Genomic DNA, 18,648 nt, shown 5'->3' on the forward strand with positions numbered 1-18,648 from the left:
TCCAGGACAATCTGTAACCTCATGGCCTGGCATATTCCTCACTCTACCATTACCAACAAGCCACGGGATCAACCCTGGTTCAATGAGGAGTGTAGAAGAGCATGCCAGGAGCAGCAACAGGCGTAACTAAAAATGAGCCGCAGCTAAGCGATTCCCCAACCAAGCATCAGATCAAAGCTCTGCATTCCTGCCACATCCAGTCATGAATGGTGGTGGACAATTAAACAGCTAAGGGGAGGAGGATGATCTGTAAACATCCCCATCCTCAATGATGGCGGAGTCCAGCAAGTGAGTGCAAAAGAAAAGGCTGAAGCGTTGGCAACAATCTTCAGCAAGAAATGCCGAGTGGATGATCCATCTCGGCCTCCTCCTGATATCCCCACCATCTCAGAAGCCAGTCTTCGGCCAATTCGATTCACTCCACGTGATATCAAGAAACGGCTGAGTGCACTGGATACAGCAAAGGCTATGGGCCCCGACAACATCCCGGCTGTAGTGCTGAAGACTTGTGCTCCAGAACTAGCTGCGCCTCCAGCCAAGCTGTTCCAGTACAGCTGCAACACTGGCATCTATCCGGCAAATTGGAAAAATGCCCAGGAATGTCCTGTCAACAAAAAGCAGGACAAATCCAATCCGGCCAATTACCGCCCCATTAGTCTACTCTCAATCATCAGCAAAGTGATGGAAGGTGTCGTCGACAGTGCTATCAAGCGGCACTTACTCACCAATAACCTGCTCACCGATGCTCAGTTTGGGTTCCGCCAGGACCACTCGGCTCCAGACCTCAGTGCAGCCTTCGTCCAAACATGGACAAAAGAGTTGAATTTCAGAGGTGAGGTGAGAGTTAACTGCCCTTGACATCAAGGCAGCATTTGACCGAGTGTGGCACCAAGGAGCCCAAGTAAAATTGAAGTCAATGAGAATCAGGGGGCAACATCTCCACTGGTTGGAGTCATACCTAGCACAAAGAAAGATGTTAGTAGTTTTTGAAGGCCAATCACCTCAGCCCCAGTGCAATGCTGAGGGAGTTCATCAGGGCAGTGACCTAGGCCCAACCATCTTCAGCTGCTTCATAAATGACTTCCCTCCATCATAAGGTCAGAAATGGGGATGTTCGCTGATGACTGCACAGTGTTCAGTTCCATTCCCAACCCCTCAGATAATGAAGCAGTCCGAGCCCGCATGCAGCAAGACCTGGACAACATCCAGGCTTGGGCTGATATGTGGCAAGTAACATTCGCGCCAGACAAGTGTCAGGCAATGACCATCTCCAACTAGAGACAGTCTAACCACCTCCCCTTGACATTCAAAGGCATTACCATCGCCGAATCCCCCACCATCAACATCCTGGGGGTCACCATTGACCAGAAACTTAACTGGACCAGCCATATAAATACTGTGGCTACAAGAGCAGGTCAGAGGCTGGGTATTCTGCGGCGAGTGACTCACCTCCTGACTCCCCAAAGCCTTTCCACCATCTACAAGGCACAAGTCAGGAGTGTGATGGAATACTCTCCACTTGCCTGGATGAGTGCAGCTCCAACAACACTCAAGAAGCTCGACACCATCCAGGACAAAGCAGCCCGCTTGATTGGCACCCCATCCACCACCCGAAACATTCAATCCCTTCACCACCGGCGCACTGTGGCTGCAGTGTGTACCATCCACAGGATGCACTGCAGCAACTCGCCAAGGCTTCTTCGACAGCACCTCCCAAACCCGCGACCCCAACCCCCAAAAGGAAAAGAGCAGCAGGTACATTGAGAACAACACCACCTGCACGTTCCCCTCCAAATCGCACACCATCCCGACTTGGAAATATATCGCCGTTCCTTCATCGTCGCTGGGTCAAAATCCTGGAACTCCCTTCCGAACAGCACTGTGGGAGAACCTTCACCACACGGACTGCAGCGGTTCAAGAAGGCGGCTCACCACCACCTTCTCAAGGGCAATTAGGGATGGGCAATACATGCCGGCCTCGCCAGTGACGCCCACGTTCCATGAACGTAAAAAAATCACACTAATCTTACTTAACAGAGGATATTCTTTGAAAGCAATGATCGAAAAAGATGACAAACTGAATGACTCGTGGCGTGTTTTCAGTGTGCTCACAGGTGAGTCGCATCCGCTGGTTTTCTTGCTCAGGCATCAAGTTTAGATTCATTATTGATTCAGGATTTTCGAAAGCAAAAGGATATTTCACCCAACGCTTTTCCTCCAAATTTTCAAACCCTCCTCCAGGGAAAAGCGACTAAATTTGTCACAAAGAGCAGCGAGATGTAACTGTATGACACATTTCATTTCATTCCCTTTATCTTCATGGTTGCTGCTCTCTCTTCCCCAGAGGGCTGTGGATACTCAGTCGTTGAGTTTATTCAAGATTGAGTTTAATCGTCTTCTGGACAAGGCAATCAATGGATATGGGGATAGGGCGGTAAAGTGGAGTTGAGGTACAAGATCAGCCATGATCTATTGAATGGCGGAGCAGGCTTGAGGGGCCGTATGGCCAACTACTGCTCCTATTTCTTATGTTCTTGTCCTGCCAGAGATGCGGTGCCCAGAACTGAACACAGTAGAGTCATAGAGTCATAGAGTTATAGAGCACGGATAGAGGCCCTTCGGCCCATCGTGTCCGCGCCGGCCATCAGCCTCTGATAAGTAAGATTAGTGTGATTTTTTTACGTTCATGGAACGTGGGTGTCACTGGCGAGGCCGGCATGTATTGCCCATCCCTAATTGCCCTTAAGAAGGTGGTGGTGAGCCGCCTTCTTGAACCGCTGCAGTCCGTGTGGTGAAGGTTCTCCCACAGTGCTGTTAGTACTCTAAATGAGCTCTGTATAACTGTGACATAACTTCCGCTCCTTTTTATTCCAGATCCCTAGAGATAAAGATCAAAATACCATTACCATTTTAACTTTTTTTGCACCTTTTAGTGAATTCTGTACTTGGCCCCCTAAATTTCTCTGCTCATCCGCAGTTCCTAGCTTCTTGCCATTTAGAAAATGCCCTGATCTATCTTTTTAAGGTCCAAAATCGATGACCTCACACTTCCCCACGTTGAACTCCATCTGCCACAATTTTGCCCACTCACTGAATCTATCAATGTCCCTTTGCAACTTTCTGCTCCCATCCACTCTATTTATTGTGCCAACTAACTTGGTGTCATCAGCACACTGGGATATAACGTTCTTTACATAGGAAATAGGAGTAGGAGTGGCCCAAACGGCACCTCGAGCCTGTTCCGCCATTCAATCAGATCATGGATGATCTTCGACCTCAACCCCTCTTTCCCGCCCCATCCCAATATCCCTTGATTCCCCGAGAGTCCAAAATCTATCGATCTCAGCCTCGAATATCCTCAACGACTGAGCATCCACATCCCTCTGGGGTAGAGAATTCAAAAGATTCACAATCCTTTGAGTGAAGATTTTTTTTCTCATATTGGTCCTAAATGGCCGACCCCTTATCTTGAGACTATGAGTTCCAGTTCTTGACTCTCCAGCCAGGGGATTCAGCCTCTTAGCGTTTACCCTTTCAAGCGGTCTAAGATTTTTTCTACGTCTCAACGCGATCACCTCACATTCTTCTACGATCCAGCGAATATAGGCCAATTTTACACAATCTCTCCTCATAGTACAACACTCTCATCCCAGGAATCAATCTAGTGAACCTTCGTTTCACCTGCTCTAAGGCAAGTCTATCCTTTCCTGGGTAAGGAGAACAAAACTGTACACAGTACTCCAGGTGTGCGCTCACCAGAGCCCTATACAATTGCAACAAGACCTCCTTACTCTTATTCTCCAACTTCCTTGCAACAAAGGCTAACATGTCATTTGTTTTCCTCATTCTCATTAGGCCATTGGTTACCCACTATTTCCAGTAATTTTTTCCTCTATTCCTTTTGTAGGGAAAATAAAGAAACGTTGAAAACATTTCACTATCAATTATATCCGTTTATGACATAAAACGGATTCCGGACTGCATCAAATTCGATTTTAAACTCGGAGTGGTATTATATCGCGATGGTAGGGAATAGAGCCCAAATAAACTGCGGGAAAGCGAGCTCTGCTCATCACGACCCTACCATCGCTCACTGCAAGACACGCATAGATTGTTTCTGTGGAGTTGGGGACTGGCCAACTCGTTTTGGGTGACTGCGACTTGATTCACAGACACTAAAATAGTTCCCAAACATCAGCCCCTGGACAGACACAGCAGGATTTTGTCCTGTATTTAAATCTTCCTGCAGTTTACAGATTTCCTCCTCACCATCAACCACACGGCCCATTTTTGTATCATCTGCCAACTTCTTGATCAAGCGTCCCACATTCCAGTCCAATTCATTAAAATATACCAGAAAAAACAAGGGACCTAGTGAGAATGCCTACGTGGTGCCCCCTCTAATGAAAATGCCTACGTCGTAAGCTTTCAGTAGAATAGTGAAATGCCTCCATAGCAAAGTAACAGTGTAGTTAAGCAAAGGTTAATTAGAAGCCTGCTTGCTTTTAGAATTAACAATGGGCCTCTCTTCAGGCCATCTGTCTGCAAGATTAGTTCTTTATGCTAAAGCCTGCTTTGTGTTAACCAAGGGAATAACCCTGACAAGGTGTGGGAGTCTGGTGTAAGGATCTTTATGCAGCTGCATAATGAATAGTCACTCTATGCTAGACAAGGCCAAAAACATACCAAGCTAAGATAAGATGCCTCCTTTTTCTGTGTTGAAACATCGGTGTACGCACGTACATATACCACCTGTGAGTGGTCGGCCATTCTGTCACATAGCATGGTATGCCCAGGCTTTGCTTATGATTGGTTTTAACCCCTTGTTAATCATGTCCCTCTATTCTCTGTAAAGGTATAACTGCATGAATTTTTGTATGAAATTTGGCCTTGCTCTGAGTGTCGACCAAACTCTGTGAAGAGTTCAAATCGATACTATAGAATAAGTCCGCTGCAGCTAATAAAATAGTGTTGAACTTTAAAGGTGTATTCGACTCAGTGTTTGCTGAACCTGACTGAGGGGTAAAAGAATCCAGTTCATCATTTGGGGGCTCGTCCGGGATCTCAACGGTCAGTCACCGAGGGTTCACGAAGTAAGAGGCGGATTGTCTCAGACACGGAAGAAGGAAATGGCGCCCCGATGTAAGTAGTCTTAATTTACTACGTCGGTTTTCCTCCAATCCGTCAGTCTGACGACGAGTCGTCCAATCGTTAATACTCGAGTGATGGCCTTACGAGATTCAGGTCAGTCTGGCGAATGCACAGAAGTAGGTCAGTGATTATACATCACTGAGGGTCAGCGTACGTGCTGAGCGAGTAATTAAAGTTAGGTCAGTGATTGGATCACTGAGGCTCAGTCGGCGTACTGAGGAGGAGAACTCCTGGTTCGAGTCCCTGCATTAGAAGTCGGGGTTCGAGTCCCTGCAGTAGAAGTCGGGGTTCGAGTCCCTGTTATATTTCTGAGGGTCAGGGTTCAAGTTCCTGGTGATTGAATATAAACAGGAATCTTCGAATACGGTCGGTCAGTGATCAAATATCACTGTGAGTTAGGGTTCGAGTCCCTGGTGATTGAGTATAAACAGGAACTCCGAATCGGTCAGTGATCAAATATCACTGAGAGTTAGGGTTCGAGTCCCTGGTGATTGGGTATAAACCGGAACTTCGAATCTTTGGTGAGTGGGTATAAACAGGAACTGATTGCTTGTGCTGATCGACTACAGAAGGAAGTGCCTGTCTCAAACGCGCAGCCTTAGACCGGTTGTTAAGAGGGGAGATCCCCCACGCGAAGGTCAGGACCCTGAAGTGGGCGTAGAGGCACCAAAGGCACTTAGGATTGTGAAGCACAAGGTGTCAGGACCCTCATAAATCCAGAAAGCGACTGAGTGGCGATAATACGGTTGTGTTAACTAGTTGACTAAGAATAAGGAAAAGGGAAATAAAATGGGTAATTGTCTGGATATCACTGCGGAACCGAGTAGTGCCTTACAGACTTTGTGTGAAAAATACCCGGACAAGACAAAACACTTTAGACAATTGTCAGGGGGACTGAATAAAAAGACTGGGGAATGGTCAATGGCCATTGGGAGGAACTAAAAACTTAGATGCCTCCAAAAAGGCTCAGGAATTAATTTGGAAAATAACAGAGGTACCACAGCCAAAGAACTAATTGCTTCATGGAGAGAGTACTGTCAAAAAAAATCTTGCGTAAGTCAGCTGATTCAACTAAGTGCAGACGGTTCTCTCACGCACCTAGCCTGAGCTGGTTAAAGTGGGTGTAGAGAACACATGATGTCTTGTCCAATCAGCTGAATTATCAAGTATAGAATTGTGATGGTTAAGATAGGCCTTGATTGTTGTGTAATTACAGTGTGGAGGATTGCATAAACTATAAGCCATGGGCGCCAACGCTAGCAAAATCCCTCCAAAGGGAACACCTGCTGCTTACATGTATAGAAACTTTGGGAAAGAAACAACTGACGAGTTGATAGTTTGGTCCAAAATTGACCAAAACTAAGAAATATCCCTTTCCCAAAGACGGTACATTTAATATGGATAGAATTAAGTGACTAGAAAAATGTTTAAAAGAGAGAGACCCAAAAAAGAAAGGTTCTGTTGTTTCAGTGTACTGATCCTTTAAAAAGCCTGTCCTGATCAGTGTTTTTTTTGTCGGTGTGGTGGGCCATGCCCCCTTCTTACTGCGTCTTACGTGTTTTCTTCTTTTGTGTAATGTATCTGTTTTGTCTTGTGTTTAATTCTGATACTGCTGAATTAAAATTGGAGTTATTGAGGTTAAGTGACCTATTAAATTCTGGTTCTTATAAAATGTGAGCATGTTAAATTCCAGACATGGGATCTTCAACAAAAGATTGGCATTTTGAATTTTTATCTTGTGATTGGCTGTGGTTTTAAAAAGAGGTTTGAAAAATTAACGGGACAGATAAAAAAAGCTATCTGGTATCACCGTGATAGGAAAAGTCGGAAAGCTGGAACAGCTTGGAGAGTTGATTATAATCAAACCCACTAAAAGTATGTGAAAAAAAAAGTGAATTGGACAGCAAATTATAAAACTTACGTAGACTAACTATAAAATAAAATGTACGATGGGAGATGTTATTTCCCGGTATGAATTTTTTTTAAAAAGAATTTATGTGAAAATTACATTGACGTATGCTGAGAACGCTGCGTGAATCTGATATCTGACTCCGTCGGTTTGTTAAAAGAGTTTAACCCCTTCCAAGGACATCGACATCTGTTTTCAATTCACCAAGACAAAATGAGGTTTAATGGTAAAAGAAAAGACAAAGTGCAGATTTAAAGAATTACAAGTTACAGTTGCAGGATGATCTCTAGTTATAAATTAAACTGTGCCATTGAGATTGATTAAACACTGTGATTAAAATAAATCTCAAAAATAGTGTACAAAAATATAGTGTGAAGCAATCCACAAATGTGAAAAAAAATCAGTCAAACCTGTGTGAACAGAAAATTTGAAGGTGGGATGTGGAGACTTGATCTCAGAGGGAGATGTATCGAATTACTGTTACACGAGAGAGCCAGTTAATGTTAACCCCTTCCATCCCAAGTAGCCAGACTGTCATGCCAAGAGCAGTTCAAACAGATAGAAATGACCCCGTCGGTTGAGAACTGTCTGAGGCTTGCCTCGAACACAGGTGAACATGGGGTAACAATTGGTATAGGTTATATTATTAAAATTGACCCAACTACTCGGAAATGCCAAAGGCTACAATTCACTGAGATATAAGTTTCCACACAGACAATGCTACAGTGAGAAAAAATTGATAAGAAAGGAATGTAAAACAAATCGTATGAAAAGAAAGCATAGGTTAGACAATTGGAAGTCCATTACTTGAGCTATGTACTGACACAGGGTACTAAACGCCTATCAGTTTTACCCCGCCACAGTATGATAAGGAAGTTCGACAAGTTCTGGGGCTATTCAATTTTATTTGAAACTAATAGTAGCTCCAATTCAAAATCTGACCATAGAGGGGAGACCTTCCCTGACAAGTTATATAACTCGCATTGAGAATGCTAAGAAAATTCAACAATTATATCAACACCTCCTAACTCAAGTGTTAAAACAAAGCGAGACATGGAATGGAGTGGACATTGTAAAAGAGATAGACAAATATGGCAACGTAAAGATCTGTGATAAATGATATAGCAACTGCCTTTAATACGGATGCCTCAGTTGTTAACACCATTCATTCCGACATCTTGAAAGCACAGAGATTAGGATTTGGAGTTGGGAATTCCAGTCCGCAGTCTTAAGTACATCTGTATGTGGGAGAGACAGTATTTATTTCAGACAGGCTGCGTGCTCCACAGAGAGAGAGAGAGAAAGAGGGACTAGGCAATTTCTCTCTCCTGTTTTATTTTCTGGATTATTCCTTTGGACAAAATAAATAATAGATGATAATTTGACATTCACTAAATTAACCCATTGGGCTCTCAAGAAGAGCCGCAATGGATTTTCTGTGTTTCTTTTAAAACAGGTGACCCTGGGTTGTTTTGAGACCACGTGAGTGTTGATGGTGCAGGATTACCAAGAGTAGTTACAAAGTTACGGTGCAAGCTTTGCTGGAGAAATTTGGTGCAGGAAACGATCCAGTGGTGTTAAAGATTTAAGACTTTAGCTGCAGCCATCAGCAGATCTCAAATGTCACAGCGTGGTGATATCAACCTGATTCTCTTCTTTTGAAAACATTTGATCTGTTTTGTTTTAACCTATTTATTGTCTTCCGAGACAGAGTGCTCGAGGTGGGGAGATATGGGAGTTACATCCAAAAGTAATTACGAGCTCTTCATCTCTACTATAAAACCACAAAGCCTGGACATAATTTGTTTCTGAAATTGGAATTGATAAGAAAAATTTATACGTGTTGCTATTCAAGCCCTCGAGAAAGTAAAAGTTTTACTTGTAATATAAGGGGATAATCAAATTATATTTTAAAATAAAAGAAGTCCAGTCTAAATGGTTCCTATTGAATGCTGTGTATCAAGGAAGAATTCTTTTCGAGAGGGAAGAAGATTTTACATTGACAAGTCCTGTCAGTCCAACAATACTGCTCTCAAGTTGGGATAATTGTGAAATGATAGAAGGGACTCGGGCACAATGTAGTGGGATATTTTGGGAAATGAAAAGCGGTTCAACAAGAAATTACGTAAAATAAATAACTTTTGGGATATTGGACCGGACTGTAAATATTATACCGGACAGTAACGTTCCTCCAGGGCTCATGATAGGTAATATAATGGGTTATGTAAAATTGGATGAGAGGAAGTGATTGAGAATTAAAGTAAAGAAACAGAAAAATTACACCAAATGGGAATTTCTCTAAAGTCATTGAATTGGGCATGATAAAATATCAATCTGGCATAAATGTACAATCTAGTGGAAGTCAGGAAAGTGTAGTTGAGGATAGTAAATTGATAGCTTTCTCGTGGAGATATTTGTGTCCTTGCCTATAATGAACAATGAGAAAGCTACACTCAATAGCTTGGCCACTACCCTGACATCGGGACCATGCAGGGGGAGATAAGCACTCTAGACACCCCTGATCTTTTTGATAAGATGACCTGAAAACCTAAGAATGGCTACAGTGGACATAAAAGATACAAATGTATGGTGCCATCATCTGAAACGGAGACCAGGATGAAGAACATGATTACAAAGGCCTATGGCCTGGTGAGCTTGTGCAACCACTCTTTAAACAAACCAGTTGCTTTTACAGGACTGAATCCTACAGGACATATGATGTGTGCCATGGAAAACACGTTCGGAAATACCATGAGGGAAGAAGAGACTGGCCAGCAGAAAGTTAATATCCAAGAACACTAAGCTCATTCCCATGATATGCTGCTAGTATGCAGAAATACATGAAGAAGATACACTGAAGAATGAGTCTCAGACAGGCTCAGTTACTTGACAACAGCACAACATGAAATGGATAATGTGGTCCAGGCGAGTGAGAAATCCTTTTAAACAAGGCACTGACACATGGTCCATAGAGAAATCAACTAATTAATGAAACAGTCAGGAAACACTGGTACCAATCAGAAGGACTGAAATTAAAGTAAAGAGGGACATAGTAATTTGGATTTCCAAAATTCAGGGTTAGGTTCCCATCAGTTAACAGGGAAATTGAGAGAAACAATACTTAGAAGATATCCGCACGATGGATACAAAATTACAAAATTATGAGGGGCCCAGATAAAGTAGACAGGAAGTACCTGTTTCCCCTAGCAGAGGGTTCAAGAACTAGAGGACATAGATTTAAGCTGATTGGCTGGAACAAAATTAAAGGGATGTGTTACTAGACATGCGGTCACTGTATGTCCACATAGTTTTGGACACAGCCCAGAAGCACAGTGTGGGTTTAACAATACCGGTACCAATCCGGATGTTAACTGTACCATGGAGGCCCTAGAGGCGGATCTAAAACCAAGTGGCATATGCCGGAGAGGCCGAATACTGTGTTACAACTAATTTGAAAACATTTAAATATGCCAATCTAACTTGTGATATTTTAAGTCCAGAATTCTACTCCATTTCTGAAGTCCCGGTTCGGATTGGACCCGAGGAACTGGTAGAGATACACCGGCATAACCTCACCACCTTACAAGTTTCTGAGAATGTCAAAAAGGACTTAAAAGAATATCAGGTCACATTTGGGTATCTGACACCCCTGTTGCCTAAATACTTGAAAGCATTGTGACTGGAGATACGCCTCTCCCAGAAGGTTTATTATAACCTACAACAGGACAATAAAAACATTAAGCATGACATTGACCAAATTAAAGTCACCACTTGGTGAGGTGACCTCTGGAATTTGGGACTGAATATACAGATCCATTTTTGGATTAGATTAATTTCATATGTATTAGTCGTAGTGCAATTTGTTGTAATGTGCTTCTTGATTTTCATTGCATGTAATAATGTAAGCAGAGGATGAAGGGTTTGGCAAAGGTTATAAAACAGAGCCTGGGTGAGAATGTCCCCATTGTCTCTGTGGTTACAACTAAGAAAACATCTTAATGGTACCGGGAGCAGCACCCGCTGGGGTAAGGTGCATGTAAAAGGGAAGACAATCATAGTTTGATAGGATTATCAGATGCTCTGCCTGTCTTCCACCCGGACTGGTGGCCAACACGAAGGGAATCTGGTTAAGATGAGGTACAGCATCTAAGAGGATATTGTAGGGATAAAATTTGAATCAAGGGATATAAAGGGGAGGGCCCCAAGTCACTGAAAGGTACCATTCAGTCTAGTTAGGCTGGAAACAAAATATAAAGCACCATGGGATATTTGACTATGTTAGCCATTTTCAAACTAACATGAAGAGGTTTAGCTGACCAAGGACATTCGCAGCTTACTTGAGAAATGTTTAGAAGGAGTCTGTTACTGAGAAGAGATAAGAGTACAAACGTGTATTGATGAAACATGTCTGAGTTCTATTGGGACTTCGCTAGTTCAGGGACTAGTCATAATTGTTGTTATAATTCTTATAGGTTATTGCTTACTTAAATGTTGCTGTGCTATGATGTCCAATATGGGTCAGGATGCCCCAAGGATGTTAGTTGTAAGACAGACTAAAGTATGTGACAAAAAGGAGACAGACGATGTAGCAAAGTATGATGTGGATGAAGAATTTAATAGATTGAATAAAATGAATGTGACCGAGCATGAGGCTCTCCCCAGGCAGAACCGCTGGATAAGCAGAGATTGGTTATCATGGAATGATAAAAGGGGGGGGGGGTGAGATGAGAATGCCTACGTGGTGCCCCCTCTAATGAAAATGCCTACGTCGTAAGCTTTCCGTAGAATAGCGAAATACCTCCATAGCAAAGTAACAGTGTAGTTAAGCTAGGGTTAATTAGAAGCCTGCTTGCTTTTAGAATTAACAATGGGCCTCTCTTCAGGCCATCTGTCTGCATGATTGGTTCTTTATACTAAAGCCTGCTTTGTGTTAACCAAGGGAGTAACCCTGATTAGGTGTGGGAGTCTGGTGTAAGGGTCCTTATGGAGCTGCATAATGAATAGTCACTCTATGCTAGACAAGGCCAAAAACATACCAAGCTAAGATAAGATGCCTCCTTTTTCTGTGTTGAAACATCGGTGTACGCACGTACATGTACCACCTGTGAGTGGTCGGCCATTCTGTCACATAGCATGGTATGCCCAGGCTTTGCTTATGATTGGTTTTAACCCCTTGTTAATCATGTCCCTCCCTTCTCTGTAAAGGTATAACTGCATGAATTTTTGTATGAAATTTGGCCTTTCCCTGAGTATCGACCAGACTCTGTGAAGAGTTCAAATCGATACTATAGAATAAGTCCGCTGCAGCTAATAAAACAGTGTTGAACTTTAAAGGTGTATTCGACTCAGTGTTTGCTGAACCAGACTGAGGGGTAAAAGAATCCAGTTCATCACTAGCATTGAGCCTTGCGGAACGCCCTGGAAACAGCCTTCCAGTAACAAAAATACCCATTAACCATTACTCTTTGCTTCCTGCCGCTGACCCTATTTTGAATCCAGCCAGCCACTTTCCCTTGGATCCCATGGGCTTATTCTTTTTTGACCAATCTGCCATGTGGGACCTCGTCAAAAGCCTTGCTAGAATGCATGTACACCACATCAAACGGGTTACCCTAATCGACACTCCTTGTTACCTCCTCAATAAATTCAACCAAGTTTGTCAGTCACGACTTTCCCTTAACAAATCCATGCTGAGTGTCCTTGGTTGACCCGTGTCTTTCTAAATGGCGATTAATGCTCTCCCTCAGAATTGATTTCAATAAATTGCCCACCCCCGAGGTTAGACTGACTGGCCTATAATTACTCGGTCTATCCCTCGCTCCATTTTTAAACAATGGTACAACATTAGCAGTCCTCCAATCCTCCGGCACCACGCCTGTAGCCAGGAAGGATTGGAAAATGATGGTCAGAGCCTCCACTATGTCCTCCCTTGCTTCTCTTAACAGCCTGGGATACATTTCATCTGGGACTGGCGATTTATCTACTTTCAAAGATGCTAAACCCCTTAATACTGCCTCTCTCACTATGTTTATCCCATTCAGTATTTCACACTCCTCCTCCTTAACTACAATCTCTGCATCGTCCCCCTCTTTTCTGAAGACAGACGCAAATTATTCATTAAGAACCATACCCACATCTTCCGCCTCCACACATGGGTGATCTTTTTGGTCTCGAATAGGCCCTACTCTTTCCTTAGTTATCCTCTTCTTCCTTACGTATTTATAAAACATTTTTGGGTTTTCCTTAATTTTACTCGCCGGTATTTTTTCATGCTCTCTCGTTGCTTTCCTAATTTCCTTTTTATTTTCACCCCTGCACTTTCTGTATTCCTCTAGGCTTTCGGCAGTATTGAGTTCTCGGAGTTTGACATAAGTTTCGCTTTTTTGCCTTATCTTACCCTGTATGCTCCTTCACATCCAGGGGCCTCTGGATTTGGGAGTGCCACCCTTTTACTTTGTGGGAACATGTTTACTCTGAATCCCTTGAATCTCCCCCTTGAATGTCTCCCACTGCTCTGACACTGATTTACCTTCAAGTAACTGTTTCCAGTCCACTTTTGCTAAATCACTTCTCAGCTTAGTAAAATTGGCCTTTCCCTAATTGAGAACTTTAACTCCTGCTCCTTCTTCGTTCTTTTCCATAACTATGCTAAATCTAACTGAATTATGATCACTACCACCAAAGTGCCCTCCCACTGATATTCCTTCCACCTCCCCAGCTTCATTCCCTAAAACTAAATCCAGAACTGCCCCCTCCCTTGTTGGGCTTGCAATGTACTGACTATGAAAGATCTCCTGAATGCAATTTAAGAATTCTGCGCCCCCTCAACCTATTGCACTGATTGTATCCCAGTTAATATTCGGGTAGTTGAAATCCCCTGCAATTACTGCCCAATTGTTTTTACATTTCTAAGAAATTCGCCTAAATATTTGGTCTTCTATCTCCCTCTGACTGTTTGGAGGTCTATAATACACTCCCATAAGCGTGACTGCCCATTTTTCGTTCTTTAGCACAACCCAATATGGCTTCATTTGATGATCCTTCTAACATATCACTCCTCCTCACAGCCGTAATTGTTACTTTAAGCAATATTGCCCCCTCCTTTTTATCCCGCTCTCTATCTCGTCGGAAAGCCCTGTAACCAGGAATGTTGAGCTGCCATTCCTGCCCCTGCTAAAGCCATGTTTCAATAATAGCTAATATATCGTACTTCCACGTGTCCACCTGTGTCCTTAGCTCATCTGCCTTATTCACTACACTCCATGCATTGAGGTATGTATCATTAAGCACTGCCAAACGTTTTGTTGTCTAGTTTCTAACCTTTGTTTCCTCTGCCTTCCAAACTCACTTACTAATTTTCAGCCTTCCATTTCCAGCTCCGCTTCTCTCCCTCCTGAACCCATGCTCAGGTTCCCATCCATCTGCCAAGCTAGATTAGACCCTTCCCAACAGCACTGGCAAACCTCCTCACGAGGATATTGGTCCTGGCCATGTTTTGGCGCAACCTGTCCGGCTTGTACAGGTCCCACCTCCCCACAACCGGCTTAAATGCCTCAGCAATCTAAAGGCCTCCGTCCTGTACCATTTTTCCAGCCACGCATTCGTCTGCTCTTTCCTTCTATTTCTATATTCACTAACACGTGGCACCGGGAGTAATCCGGAGATTACCACCTTTGAGGACCTGCTTCTTAATCTGTTTCTTAACTCCTTAAACTCTGCCAGCAGGACCTCATCCCTCTTTCTACCTATGTCGCTGGTACTGATATGGACCACGACCTCTGGATGTTTACCCTCCCCCTCCAGAATGATCTGCGGCTGCTCAGTGACATCCATGACCCTGGCACCAAGAGTCAACATACCATCCTGGAATTTCGACTGTGGCCGCAGAAACGCCTGTCTGCTCCCCTATCTAGAGAATCCTCTATCACTCTCGCTCTCCTGACCTTTCTGCACACCCGTACAGCTGAGCCGCACATGGTGCTGTGGAATTGACTCTGGCTGCACTCCCCAGAGGAACCCTCCCTCTCACTAGTATTCAGAACTGAATACTAGTTAGATAGCGAGATGCCCTCAGGGGACTCCTGCACTACCTGCCTAGTCCTCTTTATCTGTCTGGCGGTCACCCAGTCCCTCTCTATCTGCACTCTCTTAAGTTGTGGGGTGACCACCTCCTGAAACATGTTAACTCTCAGCCTCACGGATACACTGCAGTGACGCCAGCTGCTGCTTAAGCTCCGAAACCCGGAGCTCGAGCTCCTCGGGCTGACGACACTTCTTGCACCTTTGGTTGTCCAGGACACGGGAAGCGTCCTGGAGTTCCCAAATGGCACAGGCCGTGTGTTCGATGCGTCTGAGCTGCCCTGCTATGCCTCGATTTATTATACTATCAACTAAACTAAACAAAGTTTGCAAAACTGCAGAATTGTTGCTTTCATGGGAAAAGGGGTGTTATCAGCGTCACGGTCTGCTATAAGAATTATATCTCCAGACTCAGTACATGTACAAGATAAGATTTGGGAACAATATAATGGTGCCGTGCAAGTTCACTATAGGAGTCGAAGGGGTTAGAGATTGGAACACGAACCCAATATCAGAACAGCCGTAGATCCCAGTTAGACAGAATTCTCAAGACAATCCGTGATGTGGGTGCTGACAGGAGGAAGGCTGATCAGCTTCTTCTACCACAGCCCTTAATGTTGCATTGTTCTAAATCTATTGTTGTGTTATATTATTACTAGTAATTGTAGTAATTTTTATGCTTAGGCATTGCGATTGCCTTATATCATTTCCCTTAATTAGTAGTGCATTTGAGTTTTAACTGGTGAATAAAATTAGCTCTTTCCAGTTCAGTGGGCTGGACTAGTTTATTTAAGGTTACACAGTGGATAAGTAAGATGAATTACATTCACAATGTTTGAAGACGAAACAAGGTCAACATTCAAGATCAGATTTGATATGTGGATGAAGGACATTTATTTGAAGGGATATGGGAACAGCATGAAGCAGTGTGATTCGAAATATTTGCTCTGGTGGGGATGAACGCCAGCACGGCCTGATTGGGCCAAATACTCTGTTTCTGTGTTGTAACTTCTATGTATTTCAACAGTAGAACGAACAAACGAGTATAGGAATTTCCAAGTGGAATCCTGAAGAGGAAATTAATTCGAATTGTGAATGTTCTGGACTTTACCCGAGAAGAAATACGTTAAATTACATCAGACTTTCGGTAAAATGTCGCATTAAAGGGTTTGGGGGTCAGGTTTCACCGCATCTTCATTCTTTCAGCAATGATATTAGGCGTGTGGACTCGAGTTATCAGTTCACCAACCCGTGCCAATATTTTTGCCGAGTTATTTTATCAAAAGCCTTCATCATTTTAATACATCAGTTAGATTTGCCCTGAAACTTCTTGGAATCTGAACTCAAGAGTTCCAGGTTCTCCAGGCTGTGTTCATAACTGAAGCCTTTTTAACCTTTGTATCAGCTTAAAGTGACCAACATTTATGCCCCATGAACAGCTCCAGTTTAACTGGCCGTTCATCTCATTGCAGTTTGTGGGACCTCGTTGTGCATAAATTGACTCTCCATTCTTGCCTCCATAAACAATAGTGACGAGAGTTTAAAAGTAGTTCATTGGCTGTGAGGAGCTTCGGCAGCTTCTGAAGACGTGAAGTGCTGTATAAATGGAAGTTTCTCTCTCTAACTCCCTTCCTAACAGCACTGTGGGAGAACCTTCACCACACGGAATGCAGCGGTTCAAGAAGGCGGCTCACCACCACCTTCTCAAGGGGCAATTAGGGATGGGCAATAAATGCCAGCCTCGCCAGCGACGCCCACATCCCATGAACGAATAAAAAAAAACTCTTTCTCTCTTCCACCCACTTTTTATATATCTGAACGTCCAAGTCTTTCAGCTGCTCAATCCCTTTCATTTTTTTCCGCAATGCATTTTCTCCCTTTTCTATCTGCCCAATCTACTAAAATATCTGTAACCTCCTGAAGTCTCTTACACTCTGGCTCACAGTTAGCGACAGTCCATTGTTATCACGTGTCAATTCTGACAACGTGTCCGATATAAAACTCCAGCTCATTTGTGTTTTGGGAGCAGCACCGGACACCGTGACCCCACTGTTACCCACTGTGGCCCCACTGCGACCCACTGTGACTTCGTGCGCCCTCTGATATCTGTCATTCCAGTCTGAAAACTAGGTATTAATTATTTTTTATGTGGCCTATCCTTAACCAAATTCGTTTTCAAGCTTCCAGCTTTATGTGACCCGTTCTCGCTCCTTATCAAAAAACCTTTAGAAAATCAACATGCACAACACCGACTGTATTTTCCTTCACAGTAGAGTCTGTTATTTTTTTAAAGAAGTGTCTAATTTGAGCAACATCGCTTGCCGTTTATAAATTATCCATGGTTTCCTGTAACTGAGTCATGTACTGCCTGATGAGTATTAATTTTATCCCGTATTATATTCCCTGGAGCGTATCCACAACAGATTGCCCACTCCCAATGTTCGGGTGAGTGGTCTCCAGTTCGAGAGATTTCCACGTCTTCCTTTTTGGACATAGGTGTTACAACGAGCACAACAACAACAGCATGCATTTGTATAGCGCCTCTCACGTAGAAAGAGAGGCGAAATCAGAAATAAATGCTTCCTCAGCCAATGGAGAAGAAGCTTGGTTCAGACATGGCCATTAATGAAGGTTTTAGAGGAGCAGAGGGAGGCGGAGAGTTTGAAGAACTCAAATGGGAAACTACAGAGCACGGAACCTCGGCGGCTGAAGGTACCGACGCCAATGGTGGGACAAAGGGTTGGGGATGGGCAGAAAAGAGTTAGAGGAAAGGAGAGTTCCCAGGGAAAGGCGTTGTAAGGCTCGGTGACGTTACTGAGAGGTGAGCCTGTGGAGGAATCTAAACACAAGGATGAGAACTTTAAATTGGAGGTGTTGGAGGACTGGGACCCAATGTAGTTCAACAAGAACACGTGTGACGTGTCAGGGATACTTGGAGGGATAGGATATGGGCAGCAGAGTTTTACCGTAGCTGAAGTTTATTAAGGTGGGAGCATGGAAGGTCGTGCAGGAGAACATTGGAATAGTCGAATCTAGAGATGATAAATCCATGGATAAGGATTTTCAACAGCAGGTGGGACGAGGCACAAACAAAGGTCGTTGGTGTTATGGAAGTAGCTGGTCTTTGTGATGGGGATGGTATGAGGTCTGAAATTCACCTTGGTGTTGAACAGAAAGCCCAGGTTGCGAAAAGTCTGGGTCAGCCTGAGACAAAGGCTAGGGAGGGGAATGCAATTCGTGGCAAGTGCACAGATTTAGTGGTAAAGACTGAAGGCGGCGGCTTCGGACTTCCCAATGTCTAACTGGAGGAAATTAGGTCTCATCGAATACTGGATGACCGAACTAATTGGATAGCACTTTCAAAGAACAGGCACAAGGACGATGGGTAGAATGGCCTCCTTCTGTTCTGTGCTCGCTGTGATACTATGATACTGTGGCAGTATCGGGAGTGCGATGATGGAGAGGTAGAGCTGATGGTTGTCAGCAGGCATGTTGAAGCTGCCCCATGT

Source organism: Heptranchias perlo, unplaced genomic scaffold (genome assembly GCF_035084215.1).
Source record: "Heptranchias perlo isolate sHepPer1 unplaced genomic scaffold, sHepPer1.hap1 HAP1_SCAFFOLD_64, whole genome shotgun sequence".
Classification (NCBI taxonomy): domain Eukaryota; kingdom Metazoa; phylum Chordata; class Chondrichthyes; order Hexanchiformes; family Hexanchidae; genus Heptranchias; species Heptranchias perlo.